Here is a 20,505-nt window from a genome sequence, read left to right as displayed (position 1 = left end):
ATTCAATCTGTGTTGGTTGCTCTATAGACCAACTGCATAGCTGTTCTACCATACAGAACAAATTTCCTCTGTTCATTAGGGACATCTCTATTCTCTCTTGTGTCAAATTCCCTATTTCCTGTCTTGGACTTTGTACGTATATCACCTTGTGTTAGTGAGGCATCTCCTAGAGTAGCTTCTTAGAAATATGTTTTAGAATTCTTTCATGCCTGAAAATGCTCTTTTCTTACTCATGAGTGTTGGTTCAGTTGGGACTAAAATTCCAGAATGGACATAATCTTCCATCAAATATTGTGGGCATTGCTCCAGCTTTCAATATTGCTGCTGAGAAGTCTGATTGCAAATTGATTCCTGATTCTTTATGTGCAATCCTTTTTCCCTGGGAGGTTAGGGTTCATCTATTTATTCTGGTTAATCTAGCATTGAAAATGATAAGCTTTATTGCTGCTTAGCTCATGTGTTCTGTATTTTACTTAGAATTCCATGAGCTCTTGCACTCTGTAAACTCATTTACTTAATTTTGAGGAATTGTTCTGATATTATCTCTTTGTAATTTCTTCACCTCCTTTTGATTTTGAAATTCATATGAGTCAGATGTTGGATGTTCCAAGCTAATCACTTAACTTTATCCTCCCCTCCTTCTTTCTAGGTCTTTTTTGTTTTTTCTTTGTGAAATATTATCTCATGTTTACCTTTGAACCCATCTATTGAATACTTTTTGTTTACCATACTTCAACTTGCAAAAGCTTTTAAATATGTTCTGATTATTCTTTTGTTATAAGATCTTATTATTGATTCACGGGTGCTGGCTTTTCTCTTACCTTGGTCTACTTTTTTAAAATTGCAATTGCTTTTATTTAAATTTTTCTTTTGTTCTACTCTTTGTTGGTGTGTTTGGTTTTGCCTCTGATAGTCATGTTGGAGGCGATCCAGAATGCTGATTTTCTTAGGCTGTTTATTAATATTTAAGAATACAGAAAAGCTGATTAAAAGCTCTGTGTGATGAATGGGGCCCAGTTATTTTGCTAGGGAAACTTTAAATATGAGAATCTATAGATCTTTTCCCTTGGGATCATTTCTTCAGAAGGAATCTTCCAATGCCTTGCCAGGAGGAGTAGAAGTCTGTTTGCAAGAGTTCTAGAAGCCAAGAAAGGGAAGGAATTTTTGAAATGTCAGTCAGCCCTACCTCTCTTCCCTACACTATATTCTACCAGGCTTTGGAGACTCTTGGAATAGGCCCCCTGGCTCCTATTGAGCAGTAGAGTGGTGGAAGCTGGCTAGATAGGGTTGCAGAGAGAATCTGGGGTGTCTGTGGAGGGTCTACCTCATATACACTTTCCATATGAGTGTTCCTATATTTCACTCTGTCTTCTGAGGCATTTGTGCCTCTGATTTTTCATCTATTCTGGGGTTCTGCATGGCAGATCAGCTTGTTTTGCATTTCTTTTTGTAGACTCCTGGTTTCGGCTTTCCACTATGGGTGAATCTAGGCTATTTTCCCAGCACCACACCTGCCTTTCTGCCCTCAAGAAAGGTATAAGGGAATCAGGTAGGGCAAACAATTTCCTTTTGAGGATGTGGTAAGGAGGTGTATGCAAACATTCTATGGGGATAATTTAGTATCATGGCCACAATTACCTGCATTACATGATGCAAAAATGCAGTCTCTAGCTAGACTAGAGACTAGTCTGAATAAAACTCCATATGTGGAACATTATTAAAAAGAATAAGGGGAGAATGAATACTGCAGGGTACAGATTGTAAGTATGAGCAGTCTTTTCTACAGATAGTGGCATTTCCTTTAACATCACAGCAGTTTCTCTATATTCTAAAGACAAACACTTGCCCTGGGCTTTTGGTTGGGCTATTCTGACCATCCTTATCCATGATTTGCAACCCTCTTAGCTTCCCTGTAAGCAATTAATTTTGTCCTTTTGAGAGAAACATGAACAAAGAGATAAGTCTCTCAATCATGTAGGGAATTTTTTTTTGTGGTTCTGAGGATTGAATCCAGGGATTTAAGCATGTTAGGCAAGTGCTCTACCACTGAACTACACGCCAGCCCTCACGTAAGGAATTTTAATAGGTTGACTCTACTCATAAGCTTGTAGAGGAGCTTCTCCCCTCTATAATTGGACAGGGTTAGAGCACAAGCTCCAAATTGGTACCAATTTTGCATGCTATGAGAAAGAATATGCTATGTTTAATACAAAATTAAAAAAATTCGTTGTCTACTTCTCCGAAAAGACAGTGTTTTCTGTATCAACAAAAATTCATTAGGAAAGAATTTAAGACAAAAAGGGGAGACATGATTTCAGCAAGCAGTTTTGAGGAGTTGCAGATTTTGGTACAAAAGAGAAGTGTACTTGGTTAGGCATAGTGGCTCATGCCTCAATTAATGACATCCCATCTCAATCAATAAGCTGGTTATGGTGTTGTGTGTCTATAATTCCAGCTACACAGGAGACTATAAGTAGGAGAACCATGGTCTGAGGCTGACCCTGGGCAAAAACTTGCAACCCTACCTGAAAAATAACTAAAGCAAAAAAAAGCCAGAGGCATGACTTAAGTGGTAGAGCGCCTGTGTCCAAGCCCAGGGCTTTGAGTTGAAACCCCAGTAGTGCAAATGGCTACCAGACTCCATTTTGAATTTAAGCCTAATTAGCGACTTGGAACCCTTCTTGGAGACCCAGCTTTTCTTAAAGTTCATACCCATCTACTCTACAGTGGTGCTTCTCAAACATGAGTGTATTTAGGTGTCATGTAGAGATACTGAGTCTAATTCAGTAGGTGCAAGCAGGGCCAAGAAGGCATTTCACACCCCACTTTGGTTAGCCAGACACTAAGTATTTCATTAACATCCATTACTCTCTGCTTTGAGATCAGACACCTCAAATTATACATAGTATTTATACCCGTCTAAAGGAAAAACAATAAATATATTCTTCTGATAAGGATAAGTGAAGGAATTTCCTAGATGTTTTACAGTTTTTGCTGGACCCAGTAACATTCAGCGGATAACAAAATGATTGATAAACAGCGATAGGTAGGGGACAATCCCACACAACCATTTTGTCAAGTAAGTCAGAGAAATAATGGTTGTCCAAAGCGTATAAAGAAAAAAACTTCAGCTGGCTATGCTCTTATTATTTTAGTTATTTAATTAATAAGAACAGCATACACACAGACCAACACATTTCAATTTATTTTAACCAGCTGCTCTCTGGTGTCAATGTCTCTTCATTTATGAGCAGTTGATAAACGGGGTGGCTGCTGGTTTGGCAAGGCTGCGGTTCAATATGGGGGGCCATTATTTAGGCTAAGGTCAAATTTTTTTCTTAGCAAACTGAAATATAAAACATTGTTAATATCTGTGTCATTTGCTGCTTTGCTTTATGTTGACAGTGGGATTTGCTGAGTGATTCATTCTCTGAGACTGCTGCCCTTTTAGGATTAACTTGCCAGAGGTGTTCATCTCTACCTAAAGTCACTGTCACATGTAAGTCTCGCATTTTTATTTTCAATTTTTATGTTCTCTTCTTGCATGAGGCAACAGGAAGGAAGGGACCTACACATTTGTTATAGGAGAGTAAATTTTGTTAAATTATGATTGTTGGAAAAACTTGGCTGTATTCCAGTTTCTCACAAAATAATCTTGGAGTGGATGCTTGAGAGAAGGGTCAATGTAAGCTGGCAATATTATCAGCAGTCTTGCAAAGGGTTTGTATTTGATGAGGAAACAAAGTGAGGGGTTAATTTCTTTTTAATTTTTTATTTGACGCATAACACAGGAAATGTAAGAATAAATTATGCAACTTGACGAATTTTCACAAATTGAACACCAAGGTAACCAACATCCATTTAAACAGAACACGACCAGTGCACCCAGAGGCCTTCCTTAGGTCCTCCCATTACTTACTGCCCCCTCTCAGAAGGGTAACCATCCATCTGAGTTTAAGTACCATGGACTATTTTTGCCTGGTTTTCAACCTTATGTAAACGAAACTGTGCTGTGTACACTCTTGGGTCTGGCTTCTTTTGTTCAATATACATTTATGTGATATTTGCACATATCTGTTGTGTGTTTTTACACATAGCTGTGATTTGTTCATTTTCATGGCTATGCATTTTTTTTGCATGGTTAAAAACACAATCTTCTTATATACTGTTGATAGTCATTTGGTATTCCCTCCATTTTGGACGATTACAAGTAATGCTGGACCAGGCACCAGTGGCTCACACCTGTTAGACTAGCTACTTGAGAGACTGAGATCAGAATCTCAGGTTAAAGCTAGGCCCAGCTGGGAGTTTGTAAAACCCTGCCTTAACCAATAGCTGGGTGCCATGGTGCATACCTGTCATCACAAGCTAGGAGGCAGGCTGAAATCAGGAGAATTGTGGTTCCGGGCCAGCTCAGCAGGCCATCTCAACAGAAAAAAGGTGGACATAGTGGTGTGTCATCCCAGGGACACCAAGAAGCTTAAATAGGAGGATCATGGTCCAGGTTGGCCTGAGCAAAAAGTGAGAAACTATCTCCAAATAACCAGCTGGAAGTATGGTCAAGCAGTAGAGCACCTCTTTTGCAAGTGTGAAGTCCTGAGTTCAAATCCCAGTACTGCCGAAAAGAAAAAAAAAAGCAAGTAATGCTGGTATGAATATTCTAATACTTTTTTGGTAAACATATGGATTCATTCTGCTAGGCAAATATCTGGAAGTGGTATTGCTAAGTCATTAGAGTAGTGTTTTGTTCATCATTAGATATTGTTAGACAGTTTTCTAATTTGATAGGTACCTATCTCTGAGAGCAGAATGTTTGGTAGAAAGCTATTACATAGAAAACTTAGCTGCTAGGATGGCATAATCAACTGGCGAGGTAAGATGTTGAGCTTATGAAGGTATTTTTCTTTATAATTTATATTCGTATGCTACTACTTTACGGGACAGAATGAAGGTGAAGCACAAAGCCAAAGGGAAGCATCCTATCTGTTGACTGACTTAACAAACAGCAAGTAGTAGTATAGTACTGTAACAAGTTGGTTGGATTGATGATAACAGTGCACTAATATTCATTCTTACCCTTGTTAGAATGTGAGACCAGCAAACATAACTTTAAATGCTTGAGGTTTATAATTATATTGCTTGGATTCTAATTCCAGATCATCATTCATTGGCTGAGTGATTTTTTGACGAAGTCATTTAGCCTCTTTGAGTCATAGTCTCTCCATCCACAAAGTATATAAAATGAGTGTGCTTCTATGTCAAGGTTGCTGGGCAGATTAAATAAGATGACAAATGTAAAACTCTCAGCAAATCCATGACGTGCAGCCTTAATAATATATAGATAATAATAACAGACAACATTTAATGAGCTTTTGTTGTGTGATAACATCTTTATATTCATATCTCATTTGAACATTAAAGCACTCAGAAGAAGGTTCATTCTTATTCTTATTTTTTAGATGCAGAAACAGACACAGAGAGAATAAATGAAGTGCCCAGTGCCAAATGTTATCATGTATTCACTATGGAGTAATTTACTCTTTATTAATTCTTCAAGTAAATAAAATGTATGCAAATAAATGTCCCCATGACTGGAACTCTCATACATTGCTGGTGAGAATGTAAAACAGTACAACCACTTTGAAAAATGACCTGCCAGTATCATATTAAGTTAAACATACACCTACTACATGAGTCACTCATTCTACCCTAAGTATTTACCCAAGAGAAATGAAAACAAAATGAACTGTATACAAATGCTTATAAATAAATGCTTTATTTTTAACAGGAAAAAATGCAAATGTTCATCAACGGGTGAACAGATAAACAATATATATATGTATATATACAATTCCTCTATAATGGAATATAATTCATCATTAAAAAGTGATGAATGACTTGTATATATGACTTAATGTGATGAACCTCAAATATATTTATGGTGAGTGACAGAAGCTAGATAAGAGAAAAAGAGACTTATACTTTACAATTACATTTGCATAAAATTGTCAAAATGCAAAATAATATAGAGATGTTAATTGACCTACAGTGGCAGAAAGAAATCAATGAGTGCCTGAGACTAGAGGTGGAAAGAGAGACAAACTACAAAGGGGCAAAGGAAATCTCTGGATGGAGAGGGAGGGGTTCTGTAGCTGTACTATTGTGGTAGTTTTATGTGCATAAACAAAATTAATGAAAATGTACACTTTCAAGGGGTGCCATTTATTGTATGTAACTTATAACTCAATAAAGATGTCAAAAAAGGCATTTGCTTTTTATCCCAATCTATACTCGGAAAATTGTGGCAAGAGCATTGCTACTCTTATGCAGACTGAGTTGCCAATCTTATTGGCAGTAAGGAGGAAAGTATGTTGCATTGTGTCATTTCATTTTTATTTTATTTATTTAGTTTTTGGCAGCACTGGGGTTTGAACACAGGGCTTCAAGCTTCTGATGGGGGAGAGAGGTGTAACTTTTGAAGTAAACAAGATGACAGATATTCTCTGTGGTGTAACCCATGGCTCTGTCAAGAAGTGCCCAGTATTTGCATGTTTATACCTTTGCTCTGCATGTGGGGGATAAGAACTGATGTGTCCCTCAGCCCACTTGTGTCCTTTGCCCTCTGATAATATTGATGCATGTGCTACACATTTTTATTTTTCAAGGATAAGCAAAATGCTAGATTTTTTCCTCATATGAAATTCAAATTAGCTCATAAATATTGCATTCTGAATTAGGTAATTTACCTCTAAATAACTTGTGCTTTTTTATAGCTTATTTTGAAAAAAAGAAGATGAACTGTGATGCTGGATTCCACATACAAGATAGGCATAAGGTACTTGAGTTTCAGCTGCTGGGAAAAGGCAGAATAATGCTTGTCTTCCTTTCAAATCCTGTCTAGATCAACTGCCATATGGCTGTCATCACAGTTTTGCTTTGAACATTTTGAGAGGAAGGATAGATACACAAAAGATGGGAGGAAAATGACATGTTTGGAGGTGCTATTTAAGTACCAAACATTTCATCATTTGCTTTACAAAAATTAATTTCATTTAAGTGCCCCAACAGCACTGCAAGAGTTATAATTGCCCCATCCTACAGGTAGGGAAACTGTGGCTTAGGAAGGTTATGGGATTTATTAAAAGCCTTGAGGCATTTACTGATTTGAAGGCAGCAGTTGAGAGGCTGAGAAATTGGACTGTGGATTTTGGAATCTCGTACTTTGAAGGTCAAAAACTGGAGTTCAGGGATCTTCAAGGAGTTTCAATTTAACTCCTGAAAGACTACACCTAAGGGAAAATAGTGAACTGGCAATGGGCCCGTTTTCACAAAGAATGAAGCCACAATTATATCAGCCCAATCTCAGACAAAATTAAGACAATATGCACCTTCCGTAACTTCCTGCAAGAAACAAAAATAGATCATCACTGAAGAAAGACAATACCATTTAAAGACTCAAATTATTTTCTACCCTTTTTTTCAAGCAGTGTCCAGTGTCACATTACAAAACTTTAACCAAACATGACGAAAGACAACTGATTTTTTTTAAGAAAAGAAAAAAAAAACACCAGGAAATGGAAACAGACCTATCAGAGATGCAAATGATGAATTATTAGCCATACACTTTAAAGTAACTTTGATTAATATGTGTAATAAATTTTGACAAAACTAGCAATTTCAGCAAAAAATTGGAAGTCTTCAGAATCAGTTGGAAATTCTAAAATTGAAAAATATATATACCAAAATGATGAACTCAATAGTAGGGATTTATGCAATGGATTTAGAATTTGTCAAAATTTATAGATTCCTTTCAGCTCCAAAATGCTAATATACACAGAGGTTAAAACATCTTTTTATTGTTTTAGTTCAACTGAGTGAATCCCACTTTATAGTGAAGCCTCTGCATGCTAATTTTCCATCTTTTGAGCACTAGAGTTAATTGCCTTAATGCAGCTATACTTGAGTGGGAAATAAAATGTGTAGTCATAAACATGTTTAGAAATGACTATTTTCTGTATCAAGACTTCATAGATTTGTCATCTTTGTTTGGTGTTTTGCAATTGGTTTCAGCCCAGAAGTGTGAATTACTTCACACAATGCTGCTGCAATGATAATACCTCATGGTTACTGGATTCATTTCATTATCTTGCTAAAACTAATTGATAAAGAAGGTACATATGAGCTCCGAACCTTGAAATAAGATTAAAACGTAATAATTTAGCTTTACAAAGCTTGGAGATAGGCACTTTTCCACAATTATTTTTAAATCCAGTCAACTGTCCTATTAATCTCTTTCCTAATTTAAAAACACCTGAAATCCATGAATGATTTAAAATCGAAATTGGTAGACTCTTTAGGCTCTGAAATAGTGGTGTATATTAAACCACTCTTGATGACATGGTCTCAAAATCCTGTCATTCTTCCATTTTCCCTAGTATAACGGTTCTAGTTCAGTGTCTTTTTTTTTTCATTTTTATTCAAATACTTAACTTTAGGGAGTCACAAAGAAGCAATACCATTGCTAATATTTTTAAGAAATAAAAACTTATCTTAGAACAAAAATTCAAAATCATGTATCTTTAATTACTTTTGCTTACACAATTATTAAGGGTGTAAGGTGGGATAAACATCATTACTTTAAAAAAACCTTCTTAGCATTTTATAGTTGTTCCGGGGCTACTTTGTGACATTTACATATGTGTTTATGATATATCTTAGATTCATCCCCCTCCATCTTTCTCCCTCATTGCCCCTACCCCTGCATAGAGCAGTTTCAACAGGTTGCATTGTTCTATTTTCATACATGTATACAAAGTACATCCATCACATTTTCCTTCCTTCACCCTCCCCCCTTTTTTCATATTCACTCCCTGTCAGGAACAATTTTACTTTCCTGTCCATTCTTTCAAAAAACACTTTTGTGGTTTATGATAGTTATACAGGGGATTTCATTGCAACATTTCTATATGTACATGTTTTATACCCCAAATTGGTTCATCCCCTTCATTAGTCTCCCTCTTTACCCCATTCTCCTTCTTAAGATGACTTCAACAGGTTTTAAGGTTCCACATTCACACTTGTATAGAAAATGCATCAATCATATTCACCCTCCTTTGTTCTCTTCTTTTACCCTCCCCCTCCCACTGGTGCTCTCCCTTTAACATGACCTGTTTTACATTCCTGTCCTTCATTGTTTAGGTGTTTGTTCATTTTTCACTGGGGATTTTGTCTTGGTATTTTACCTGGCAATATATTGTGCTCTACGTCACTTTCTAATGCCAGTTAGCAGAATCATGTGATTGCAGATGAGGCACTCTATTAAAAGCCCATGATCTGATTGGAGGTTATGTACACTTGGGGCACATTAAGTTTTTAATCCTCAAAACAAACTTGAAAGTTAAGTGTGCTTGTCCTCATTTTGAAGATAGGTAAAAAGAGATGTTCTAGACATTGTTATCATTGCTATGGACACTTAACCAGTAAGTCATGATTCTGGAATTTAAGCACAGATGGGAGTAGTGAAAGCCTATCCCTGTATTTGGATGCCTATTTCTACTACACTGTCAGATAATCACTAGAAACATATTTTTGCTTCTCAGGTCTGTATTTCTGAGAGAACTTTAGCTTCCCTTTTATAACAATGGTGATTTAATGGCAGCAAAAAAATGCTATCTTAAAGAATCTAGTTCTGCAGGCCATGTTTTCATTATCAAAACCATTTTTGGTTTAGAAATCCAATTTGAATGATGTGTTGCTTTTCTGATGGTTTACAGTAATTGTACAGAACTCATTCACTTCAGAGCCGGAGAAGTTACATTGCCTCAGGTATATAACTTTACATCAGGAGCCTAGAGGGCTGACAGGGAGAAGAGGTATCTGTTAGTTAAAGAATGAACTCAATTGCTGCCCTCAAGGAAATTGCAACCTAGTAGAGGGAATGGGATTTTCAAAATTCATAAGCAAAACCATTGAAACACAGATGTAAACACGTAAACTAGGATCATTATCAAGCTCAGATTATATCTTTACCTTGGGGAATCCTGGGATTCTTGAGGCAGAGCACAGGGGTTTGATTTGCATGAAGTTTCCTAAGCATAAAAATCATGAGGATGGGAGAAATGGCCCAAAGAATATATGCACATATGAATAAATGAATTAAAAAAGTCATGAAGGGATTTTGTTTTCCATCTCTCTCCCCACACCAGCACACTTAGATCAAGAAACTCTCCAGCAGGCAAAACCAGCCATATTGTTGTTTCTACAGAGAGACTCTTGGGAATGTCTGAACGTGCTCTACTCACAACACAGAGACATTTGCTGTTCAGGGTCACTTCAGTATTCTTACTGAGCAGGGCCATTGCTTAAAGCTTCCTCAACACTGAACCATGTGTCCTTTAATTTACTCAAAATAAGAGGCTACAAAAATAAAAGTATAACTTGAACATGGAGGTTTTTTTTTTAAAGAATATTAACAGACCTTGACAGAATTTCTCAAGGGCAATGGCCCAGAGTGAATTCCAAGATAGGTCATCTTTCCAGTGTGAGGCAAGATAGTATTATAAACAAAAAGCTGGGATAATGGTGGACGCTACCTTGTGTGTTATCCTTCTCTTAAGGATCACAGTGCTGCCCTGTCTGCTGCTCATTGCCTGAAAATACTTACTGCATATATTTATTAAAATACAAAGAGTCAGAAGAAACACCTATGGAGGAGGCATGTGGGACTTGAAAAAAGTGTAGGAGTAGATGGCCTGACAGAATCAGGTTCCCACTACATCTGACAGGAGGATTAAATGTAAGAAAAATGTTTATTATTTGAGTCTTAGATTTTTCAGCAGTCAAGGCCATGGGGAGAGGACATAAACAGACTTCTTGGGAAATGAGCAGAATTGTTCAGGAAATAAACTTTTATGGAGCAGCAAAGTTGTGCAAAAAAGAAGGAAGTTTGGCTTGTAAACAGCTATCCTATGCAGAAGTTCACAGAGAGAGGAGAACTAGAGGCCATGAGCAGGAAGAAAGAAGGCATCATTGCAGCAAAGAGCAGTCAGCTGATGAGGTAATTCCATGGGGGCAAACTGGATGTAACCACCTGACATTTGTAGTTATTCTGACAGTCTCAAAGAATTATTGGCAGTTTTAAGGCATAAATGGTGATAATTCCAGGTGTTGGGAGACAAAGAAAGAAGGATCGCAATTCAAGGATAACCTGAGCAAAAAAGGTGGTAAGACCCTATCTCAAATAACAAGCTGGGCATGGTGGTTCACATCTGTAATCCCAGCTATGTGGGAGGTGTAGTTTGGAGGAACATGGTCTGAGGTTGGCTTGAGAAAAAAGTATGAGACCTATCTGAAAACTAAGTAAAGGAAAAAGGGCTGAGAGCATGACTTGAGTGGTAGAGTACTTGCCTAGCAAGCACAAGGTCCTGGGTTCAAATTTCAATATTGCCAAAAAAATTCTTGCAAACCAAATTCAACAACACATTAAAAAGATACACTGTGATCAAGTTGCTTTCATTCCAGGATATGAGGATGACTCAACACATGCAAATCAACAAATGTAATAGATCATATGAACAGAATAAAGTATAAAAATAATATGATCAGCTGGGCGCCGGTGGCTCATGCCTGCAATCCTAGCTACTCAGGAGGCAGATCAGGAGGATTTAGGTTCGAAGCCAGCCCTGGGCAAATATTTTGTGAGACCCTATCTCGAAAAACCCTTCAGAAAAATAGGGCTGGTGGGGTGGCTCAAGGTGAAAGCCTTGAGTTCAAACCTCAGTACTGCAAAAACAAAAAAAATCATTTCAATAGATGCAGAAAAAGGTTTTGACAAAATTCAACATCCCTAGTTGGGCACTGGTAACTTATGCCTGTAATACTAGCTATTTGAGAGGCTGAGATATGGAAGATTGCAGTTTGAGGCCAGCCTGGGTAAAAATGAGAATGATTCAACATATGCAAATCAACAAATGTAATAGATCACATGAACAAGATAAAGTATAAAAATAATATGATAATTTCATTGAGATTCCATCTCAACCAAAAGCTGGGTGTGGTGGTGAGTATCTACATCCCCAGTGATGGCAGGAAGCATAAAATAGGAGGATTGCTTCTTGCCAGCCTGGGTAAAAATCAAGACTCTGTCTCCAAAATAACTAGAGCAAAAAGGGTTGGTGGTGTGGCTCAAGTGGTAGAGCATCCGCCTAGCAAGTGCACACCCCTTAGTTCAAACCCCAATACCAATCACCAAAAAAGAATGAAATCAGTAAATGACTGGAGACCGAGCAGTATTCAACATCCTTAGCCATGAGGAAATGCAAATGAAAACAACATTGAGACTCCATCCCATCCCAGTGAGACTATTGGCAAGGAGGCAGGGAAGACGTTGGCAAGGATGTCTATCTCTTAGACATAGTTGGTTGGCATGTGTATTAGTGTAGCCACCATGAAAATCAGTATGGAAGGTGCTCAAAGAAACTAAAAATACAAGTGCCATATGATCCTACTATTCCACTCACTTCTGGACATATATCTGAAAGAATGTACGTCTGCAAACAAGAGACACCTGCACACCCCTGTTTATTGCAGCACTATTCACAATAGCCAAGTGCTGGAATCAGCCCAGGTGCCAAACAACTGATGAGTGAATAAAGAAAATGTAGTATATATGTACAATGGAGTGTTACTCAGTCACAAAGAAAAGTGAAATTATGGTCTTTGCAAGAAAACGTGTGGAACCGGAGAACATCGTGTTGAGCATAACAAGGCAGACTCAGAAAAACAGATACTGCATGTTTTCTCTCTTATGCACAATCTAGACATGAAAAAAGGACATGCTCATAAAAGGGGGCAATTGTTTTGTAGGAAACTAGTGGGAGGTGGGAGGAGGATAGGGAGGATGGGAAGGAGAATGTGATTGAAACTTACTGTATGTCCATGTGAAAAGTCACAATACAACTCATTTAAAATTTTGCAAGAAAGTTAAAGAAAGAGGGGTTGGCGAGGGTAGATAATAAAGTATAAAAGAAGTAGTTAATATGATCAAAGTACATTATAAGCTTGCATGGAAATATCAACATGAAATCCCCACTTTGTACAGTTAATATTGAAAAAGAAGACCCCCAAAATGCCATGAAAAGACTATTAGAACTAATAAGGAATTCAGCAAAGTTGCAAGATACAAAATCGATTTACAAAAACCAATAACATTGTTCTTGGCGATAACAAATTATCTGAAACAGAAATCAAGGAAGCGGTCCCATTTACAAAAGCTACAAAAACAAATAACCTGGGAAAAAAATCATCATAAGTAAAAATCTCTACAACGAAAACTTTAAAACTTTGATTTGAACAGGACACTACAAAGTACAAAGATATTCCTTTTTCATGGATTGGAAGAATCAATATAAGTGATTTTCAGATTGAGTGCAATCTCTATCAAAGTACCAATGGCATTCTTCGTAGTACAGGAAAATTAACACTGAAATTTCTATGGAATCACACACCCCACAAAACCCAAATACCCAAAGCTGTTTTGAACAAAAAGAACAAAACAGGAGGCATTATGCTGCCTGACTTTGAAACATACTACAAAGCTGGAATAGTCAAAACTACTCCAGGCATAAGAACAGATGCATAGACCCTTGCAAAAAATGGAGAAACGGGAAGTAAGGCCATGCACCTACAGTTTACTGATTTGACAAAGGTACTAAAAAAATGCATTGGGGAAAGGAAAATCTTCAATAAATGGTGGTTGGAAAATTGGATATCCACATGCAAAAGAATGAACCCAGACCCCTAAGACAAAAATAATAACATAGGTTGTGGGGTTTTTATATTTCTATAAATGTAAAATACAGGACAATGATGATGTAAAAGATGAGGAAGATGGAAGTTTGCTATTGTAAGGTTCTTGCAGTTTACATCAAGTACTTCAACATTATTGTGAGTATTCTTAAATCAGTGGCTGTCGTGGGAATGACTATACTTTCTAGGGGATATTGGATCGTGTCTGGAGGTGTGTTTCATTGCCAGAACTAGAAGAGAGATACTACTGGTACATAGTCAGTCAAGGTCAGAGATATTGTTAAATACCCTACAATGAAAAGACAACCCCTATAATAAACAATTACCAGTCTAAATAAAACCTCTAAATCAAATATTAAAAATGCAAATATGTTTTATAGGAATTAAAATGGAGTAATAAAAATATTTGATTAATCCAAAAGAAGTCAGGAAAGAAGAAACAGAGGAACAAAAAAGGGGATAGAATAATTAGAAAACAAATAGCAAGATGGTAGTCTTAAGCCAAGTCTTATCAATATTTATATTAAATGTAAATGAATTCAACATTGTAAATAAAAGGCAGAGAATAGCATCCTATACAAAAGCAAGACCTAAGTATAGGAACTTTAAAGAAGCACACTTTATATACAAAGATAGGTAGAAAATAAGAGCAGAAAAAGATATGTCATACAAATAGTAAGCATCATAAAGCCAATGTGGCTACATTAATATCAGACAGAACAAACTTCAGTACAGGGAGTATTATTGGTAATAATGAAGGTCATTTCAGAACCAGAATGACAATACATCAGAAGAAAATACAATCTTCAACAACAGATCATTAAAATACATGAGGCTAGAATTAACAAAATAGAGAGAGAAATTCACAGCCATTAGGTGAACAACTTAATATTCTCTTTTCAGCAATTAATAGAAAAAAGAAGGCAAAAAATACAGATAGGCATATAGAGGATTTGGACAAGGCTATTAACCAACTTGATATGATTGACTCTTACGGAAGACTACACCTTGAAACTACAGAATAAACATACTTTTCAAGTGTCTGTAAAATATCCACCAAGATAGGCCATTTGCCAGGTCATGAAACAAGTCTTAAATTTACTTCAAAGCACTGAAATTCTGCACTGTATAAAGTTTTATCATAATGAAAATAAATTAGAAATCAATAACAATACAGCATCAAAAGAAATCCAAAGGGTAATTAGAAAATATTTCAAACTGAATGAAAATTTAAATACACTGTACAAAATTTTGGGAATGCAAGCAAAAGCAGTGGTCAATGGGAAGCTTATGCTTTAAGCACTTACATTTGAAATGAGAAAAGTTTAGGACCAAGGGTGAGTTTCCTCTTTAAAAAGCTGAGCAACAAAAGGAAATAAAGCTCAAAATAAATAGAAGGAAGTGATAAAGATAAGAAAAAATAACTAAATAAAAAACAAAGAGTAGAAAAATTAGCAAAGGCAAATGTGAATATTTGCATAAATAAAGTTGAAAAACTCTATGAATATCATGAATAACAAAAAGGAGATCATTAAAATACCACGGGCATTAAGAGAATTCTAAGGCAATGTTTTGTACAAATTTATTTAATAAATTCAATATATTTGATCAAATGGACACATTTCTTTTTTTTTCTTTCCTCTTTTAAATTGTTTATTCATATGTGCATACATTGTTTAGGCCATCTCTCCCCTCCTGCCACCTGCCCCTGCCCTCGTCCCCTCCCCCTCCCCCTCCCCCATCTCCCTTGCTTCCTGGCAGAACCTGTTCTGCCCTCTTCTCCAATTTTGTTGAAGAAAAGACATAAGTGGTAATATGAAAGACATAACATTTTTCTAGCTTGAGATAAGGATAGCTATACAGAGAGATTCCTAGCATTGCTTCCATGCACAAGTGTATTACAACCCGAATTGATTCATCTGTACCAGACCTCTTCACTACTTCCTGGTCACCTTCCCATAGTGGCCTCTGTCAGTTTAAGAGTTTTTTATAAGTTTATTTAATAAATGCAACATTTTTGATAAAATAGACACATTTCTTGAAAAATGCAAATCACCAAAATTGACAAGAAATAAAAAAAGCAGGGTTGTACTATATCTATTGAAAATGGAACTAAAAATTTCTTCACACAAAAATTCTAGATCCATATGGCTTGCCTGCAAATCTATCAAAAATTTAAGAATGAAATAATGCCAGTACTTTGCAAACTTGATTATAAAATACAAGTGGAGAAAACACTTCTCAACTTGGTGAAAGCACAGCCAGCAAAAAAATAATTATCAAAACTTCAGGAATACATTAAAAGAAAGGAAACTTATAGGTCAATAAGTCTCAGGAACTTAGATGCAAAATTCCTTAACAAAACAAGAGTAAAATTCAATCCAACAACATGTTAGACCCTTGGTTTCAGTGGGTATATAGTTCCAAGGAGAGCACCATGAGGAAAGGCCATTAGTGTGCAGGATGCATGGAGTTCAGTGTTGGACTGGGATACTTGACTCATTTTCCCCACATAACTGCCTAACTTCTGAAAAAGACACACCACCTTTCAACAAATCTAAATATTTCACCTTATCACTTTAATTAAGCACATTAACTTTTACCCTGCTTTGGGGGAGGCATATTTTCACGGAATTAAGGGCAGGGAAGCACTCAGCAGATCATACAAGGATGTAATCACAACTGACAATTATGCAGGACTGACTGAGAGCTTCTTCACATCAACTGAGTGCATAATATGCACTCAGGAATTTAAAATGTTTATTTTAGAATTTTCTCTTCATTTAAAAACTTTATTATTATTTTTTGACTGAGCTTTGTCAAAACTGCATGTAACAAGCCCTTGAATAAGGCAATTTTACTGTATATATAAAAAAAGAATATGGTCTAAGTGGGATTTGGCTCAGGAATGTAAGATTGCTTTAATATTTAAATTAAATGTAATTAACTACTAGCATTATAAGGGACCAAAGTCATTATATTATTTCAATAGATGAGGAAAAACATTTCACCAAAACTGTACCTCTATTTATCATGAAAACTCTCCAAGAACTATGAATAAAAGGGAGATTCCTCAATCTGACTAAGGGAATCCACAAAAAAAAATCTGTAGGTAACATCATACCTCATTATGAAATACTGAGCATGTTCTCCTATGCTTGGGAACAAACCAAGATGTTCTTTCTTTTACCACTTCCATGCAACAATGTATTAGGCAGAAGTCTTGCCTAGTGTAAGGTAAGGCGGAAAAAGCATACACATTAGAAGGAAGAAACAAAACAATGGTATTTGCAGACAATATGATTTTTTACATTAAAAATCCTTAGTAAGCTAAAAAAAGTACTAGCACTAATTAGTGATGCTCTCATGCATATGGCCAATATGAGCACAAGGTCAATATAAAAATCAATTTCATTTCTAAATATTTGCAGCAAGTAACTGGATAATGAAATATAAGAACTCCATTTGTGACACTGCCAAGAAAGCATAAATATTTATTTCCAAATACCAGTTAGACCTCTATACTGAAAGCAACAAAATATTTCTGGAAGAAATTCTAAAAAGCCTAAATAAGTGGAGCAATGTACCGTGTTCAATGGGTTGTAAAGTTGATATTGTTAAGGTGCCATTTCTCCCCAACATGATCTATAAATCTGGTATAACTCCAATCATAATTCTAGCAAACTTTTAAAAATAGAATTTGACAAAAGTGAGTTAAAAATTTATATGGAAATGTAGAGGGCTGAAAATATTCTAAACAATCTAGAAAAGGACATGAAATTTGGCCCACTCGTACCACCTGACTTCAAGACTTACTATAAAGCTACATTAATCAAAATGGTGTTATCCTGGCAAAAAACAGGCAAATAGACTGATGGAAGAAAATGAAGAATATAGAAACAGATCCACACTTAACCCATTTTTTAAAATTATATGCACCAAAGCTATTCAATGGGGTTAAACCAAACCTCAGCATATGATTCTCCATGAAGTGGATATACATATGGAAAACAATGAATACTGATAGCATATATAAACATCAACTCAAGTTTTCTCAGACTTGACCACAAAAGCTAAAATCATAAAGCTTCTAGAAGAAAACTATTAGAAGGCCAGCTGTATGTCAGTGGCAAGCTGTATGCTTGCTTAGCATGCACAACGCTCTGAGTTTGATTCTGGTCACAGGAAAAAATAAAGAAAAGAAAACTACTAGAGAATATCTTTGCTATTGAGAGGAAGCAAACATTTTTTATATAGGGTATAGAAATGAATAAATGTAAAGAAATGATAAATTATACTTCATCAAAATGTAAAACTTTTGCTTATTAAAATAGAAACTTGAGAAAGGCAAAGGCAAGCAATAGCTTGATAGAAAATACTCATGACACAGATATCTGACAAATGACTTGTAATAAGAGCATACAAAAATATTTTAATGCATATATATAAAGCCTGTATAAAGGTGATTAGCCTAATAAAAGTAGAAAATGATAAAATTACTCTAAAAAACAATTTAACAATATTTTCTACAGTTAACTAAACATCTATTATGTGACCCAGCAATTATGATCTCAAAATCTTTATGTTGAGTGAGGTAGTTTATGCTTGGCCGTTGAGACCAGACAAATGTAATCAATGATGATAAGAACAGTGGCTGTGTATGGGAATGTGGGAATTTATTGAAAGGGGGGAATTAGACAATTTTCTAATGTGATGGAAATATTCTGTATTTTTACTGAGGCATTAGTTAAATGGGCATATGTATCTGTCATAAATGAATTAAATTGTATCATTGTATCCTTAATAATCACACACTTCACTATATGTAAAATTTACCCCAATTAAAAAATCTCTGAGGGAAAGTTATTTGGGGGACCATACAGCAATCTCAGACTGGATAGCAAGCCGGGTGAATGAATTTGGACTTTATTTTGTAGGCAATAGACCTTCAATAGAGATTTTTTAGCAAGAGACTAGATATATTTATTTTTAAGGAACATATTTCTGAAAAAAAGTGTAAAAGACAGATTGGAGAGGGGAGTATCTGTAGGCTATTGCAAGTCCAGGCAAGGAATGGTGAGGTATAAAACTAGGGCAGTGGAAGTGGGTGCGAGGGAGTTGACAGATGGGAGAAATATCACAGAGTTAATATTGGTGGGAATTTATGGTGGGGTTGGAGAGAGACAAGGAAGAGTTGAGGATGGCTTGCCATTAGCCAATGTAAAAATCACAGGTGTGTTTTTGTTGTATGGGATGAGGGATGAATTATTGAAAGGGAGGGAAATAGGTTAGTACAGAGAGAGTCAGACTGCCTGTGAGACATTCACGTGGTTTTCCAACCAGCACTTGGAGGATTGGATATGGAACACAGGAGAGTGGATAGGACTGGAATCATAGCTAGAGATAAAGATTAGGTGGTCTGAGGAAGTAAAGAGAATAGACGAGGAAAAGAGTGCCAAAGGCATAAATCACATAAAGGATCTCAGACCAGGTAGCTTGTGCTAAGCTTGAGAGTTCAGAGAAAATGTGGAAAGCTTCTAAGCATTAAAAATTTGACCTTCTATTCACAAAGCCCTAAGTGCCCTCAGGTCTTAATCTTACAAATTGCTATCATTTTGCCTCCTCTGTACTACTGATAGCACATAAGAGGGACAGAGGAGAGTAGGTTTGAATCTACTTTGGACTTGAGGGACTGTAACAGAGGTCATAATTCAGGGCAGCGTAAGTGCTATGTTTAGCCAGTTTGGGGAGCTTGAAGCTCAGAGCTGCAGAATCCTAGGTAGTAGATAGCATTCTGTACTTCTACAATTTAGAGACATCTTGTTAGTTGTCTGAATATTAGATGAAACCCTACATAAAAACTTTGTTTCTCTCATTCTGCTAATGGTTATGGCAACAAGTAATGGTGGTGAGACTTTCAAGTGATATTGTTGGTGGCAATGAATGAATGTGCCCTGAGTTTCATGAGTTTTTCAAGTAGTCTCCCTCCCCATAGTTTTGGATCAGAGGAACTTCCAACATACAGAAACTAAAGAACAGCTAACTTAAAGTAAAACTAGGGAAGAGGACCATGTGAAGCTTAGAGAGAAGGGGTGGAGGGAAATGAGGAAGGAAAAACACCCAGAAGCTAGGAGAGAGCTTTGGTGAAGAGTGTTCGCAACAATATTGAATGCTGCCAAGAGGTCAGTTGGATGAATATTTAGCATTGTCAATTTGATTTGGAAATTAGAATTCTGTTAAAGAGAATTAAGGACCATTTTCCACAGAGTTATGAAAGCCATAATGCAAGAAGTTGAATAGGTATCAACTGTATCTCTTATTTTGAAAAGGTCATAGGAAAGAAAAATGCGTGTGTGTAGGGGATGGTAGAGTAGCTTGCAGAAGAACCAGCATTGGGGAAAATTGATTTAGGAAACAGAAGTTTAAGCATGTGTAATGGATAAGGGAAAGGATCAAGTGAGGAAAAAAAGCATGAACTGCAGAAAGGAATAAAATAAAAACAGTGGAGGAGAAAGAGCCCAAGAAAGAATATGAGCACCAACATACAGCCTGTCATCAACATTTAGCTATACCGTGAATCAGGATAGGAGCAAGAGCCTAGGCAAGCTTCTCAGATTCCCTACCCTCATCTTTTCACTCTAGGCTAATTTACAACTGCCTACTGTTCAGTTATACCTGAGTGGTTCTCCCCTGTCTCTA

Source organism: Castor canadensis, chromosome X, assembly GCF_047511655.1.
Source record: "Castor canadensis chromosome X, mCasCan1.hap1v2, whole genome shotgun sequence".
Lineage (NCBI taxonomy): Eukaryota > Metazoa > Chordata > Mammalia > Rodentia > Castoridae > Castor > Castor canadensis.
Note: the sequence above shows the minus strand (reverse complement) of the source record.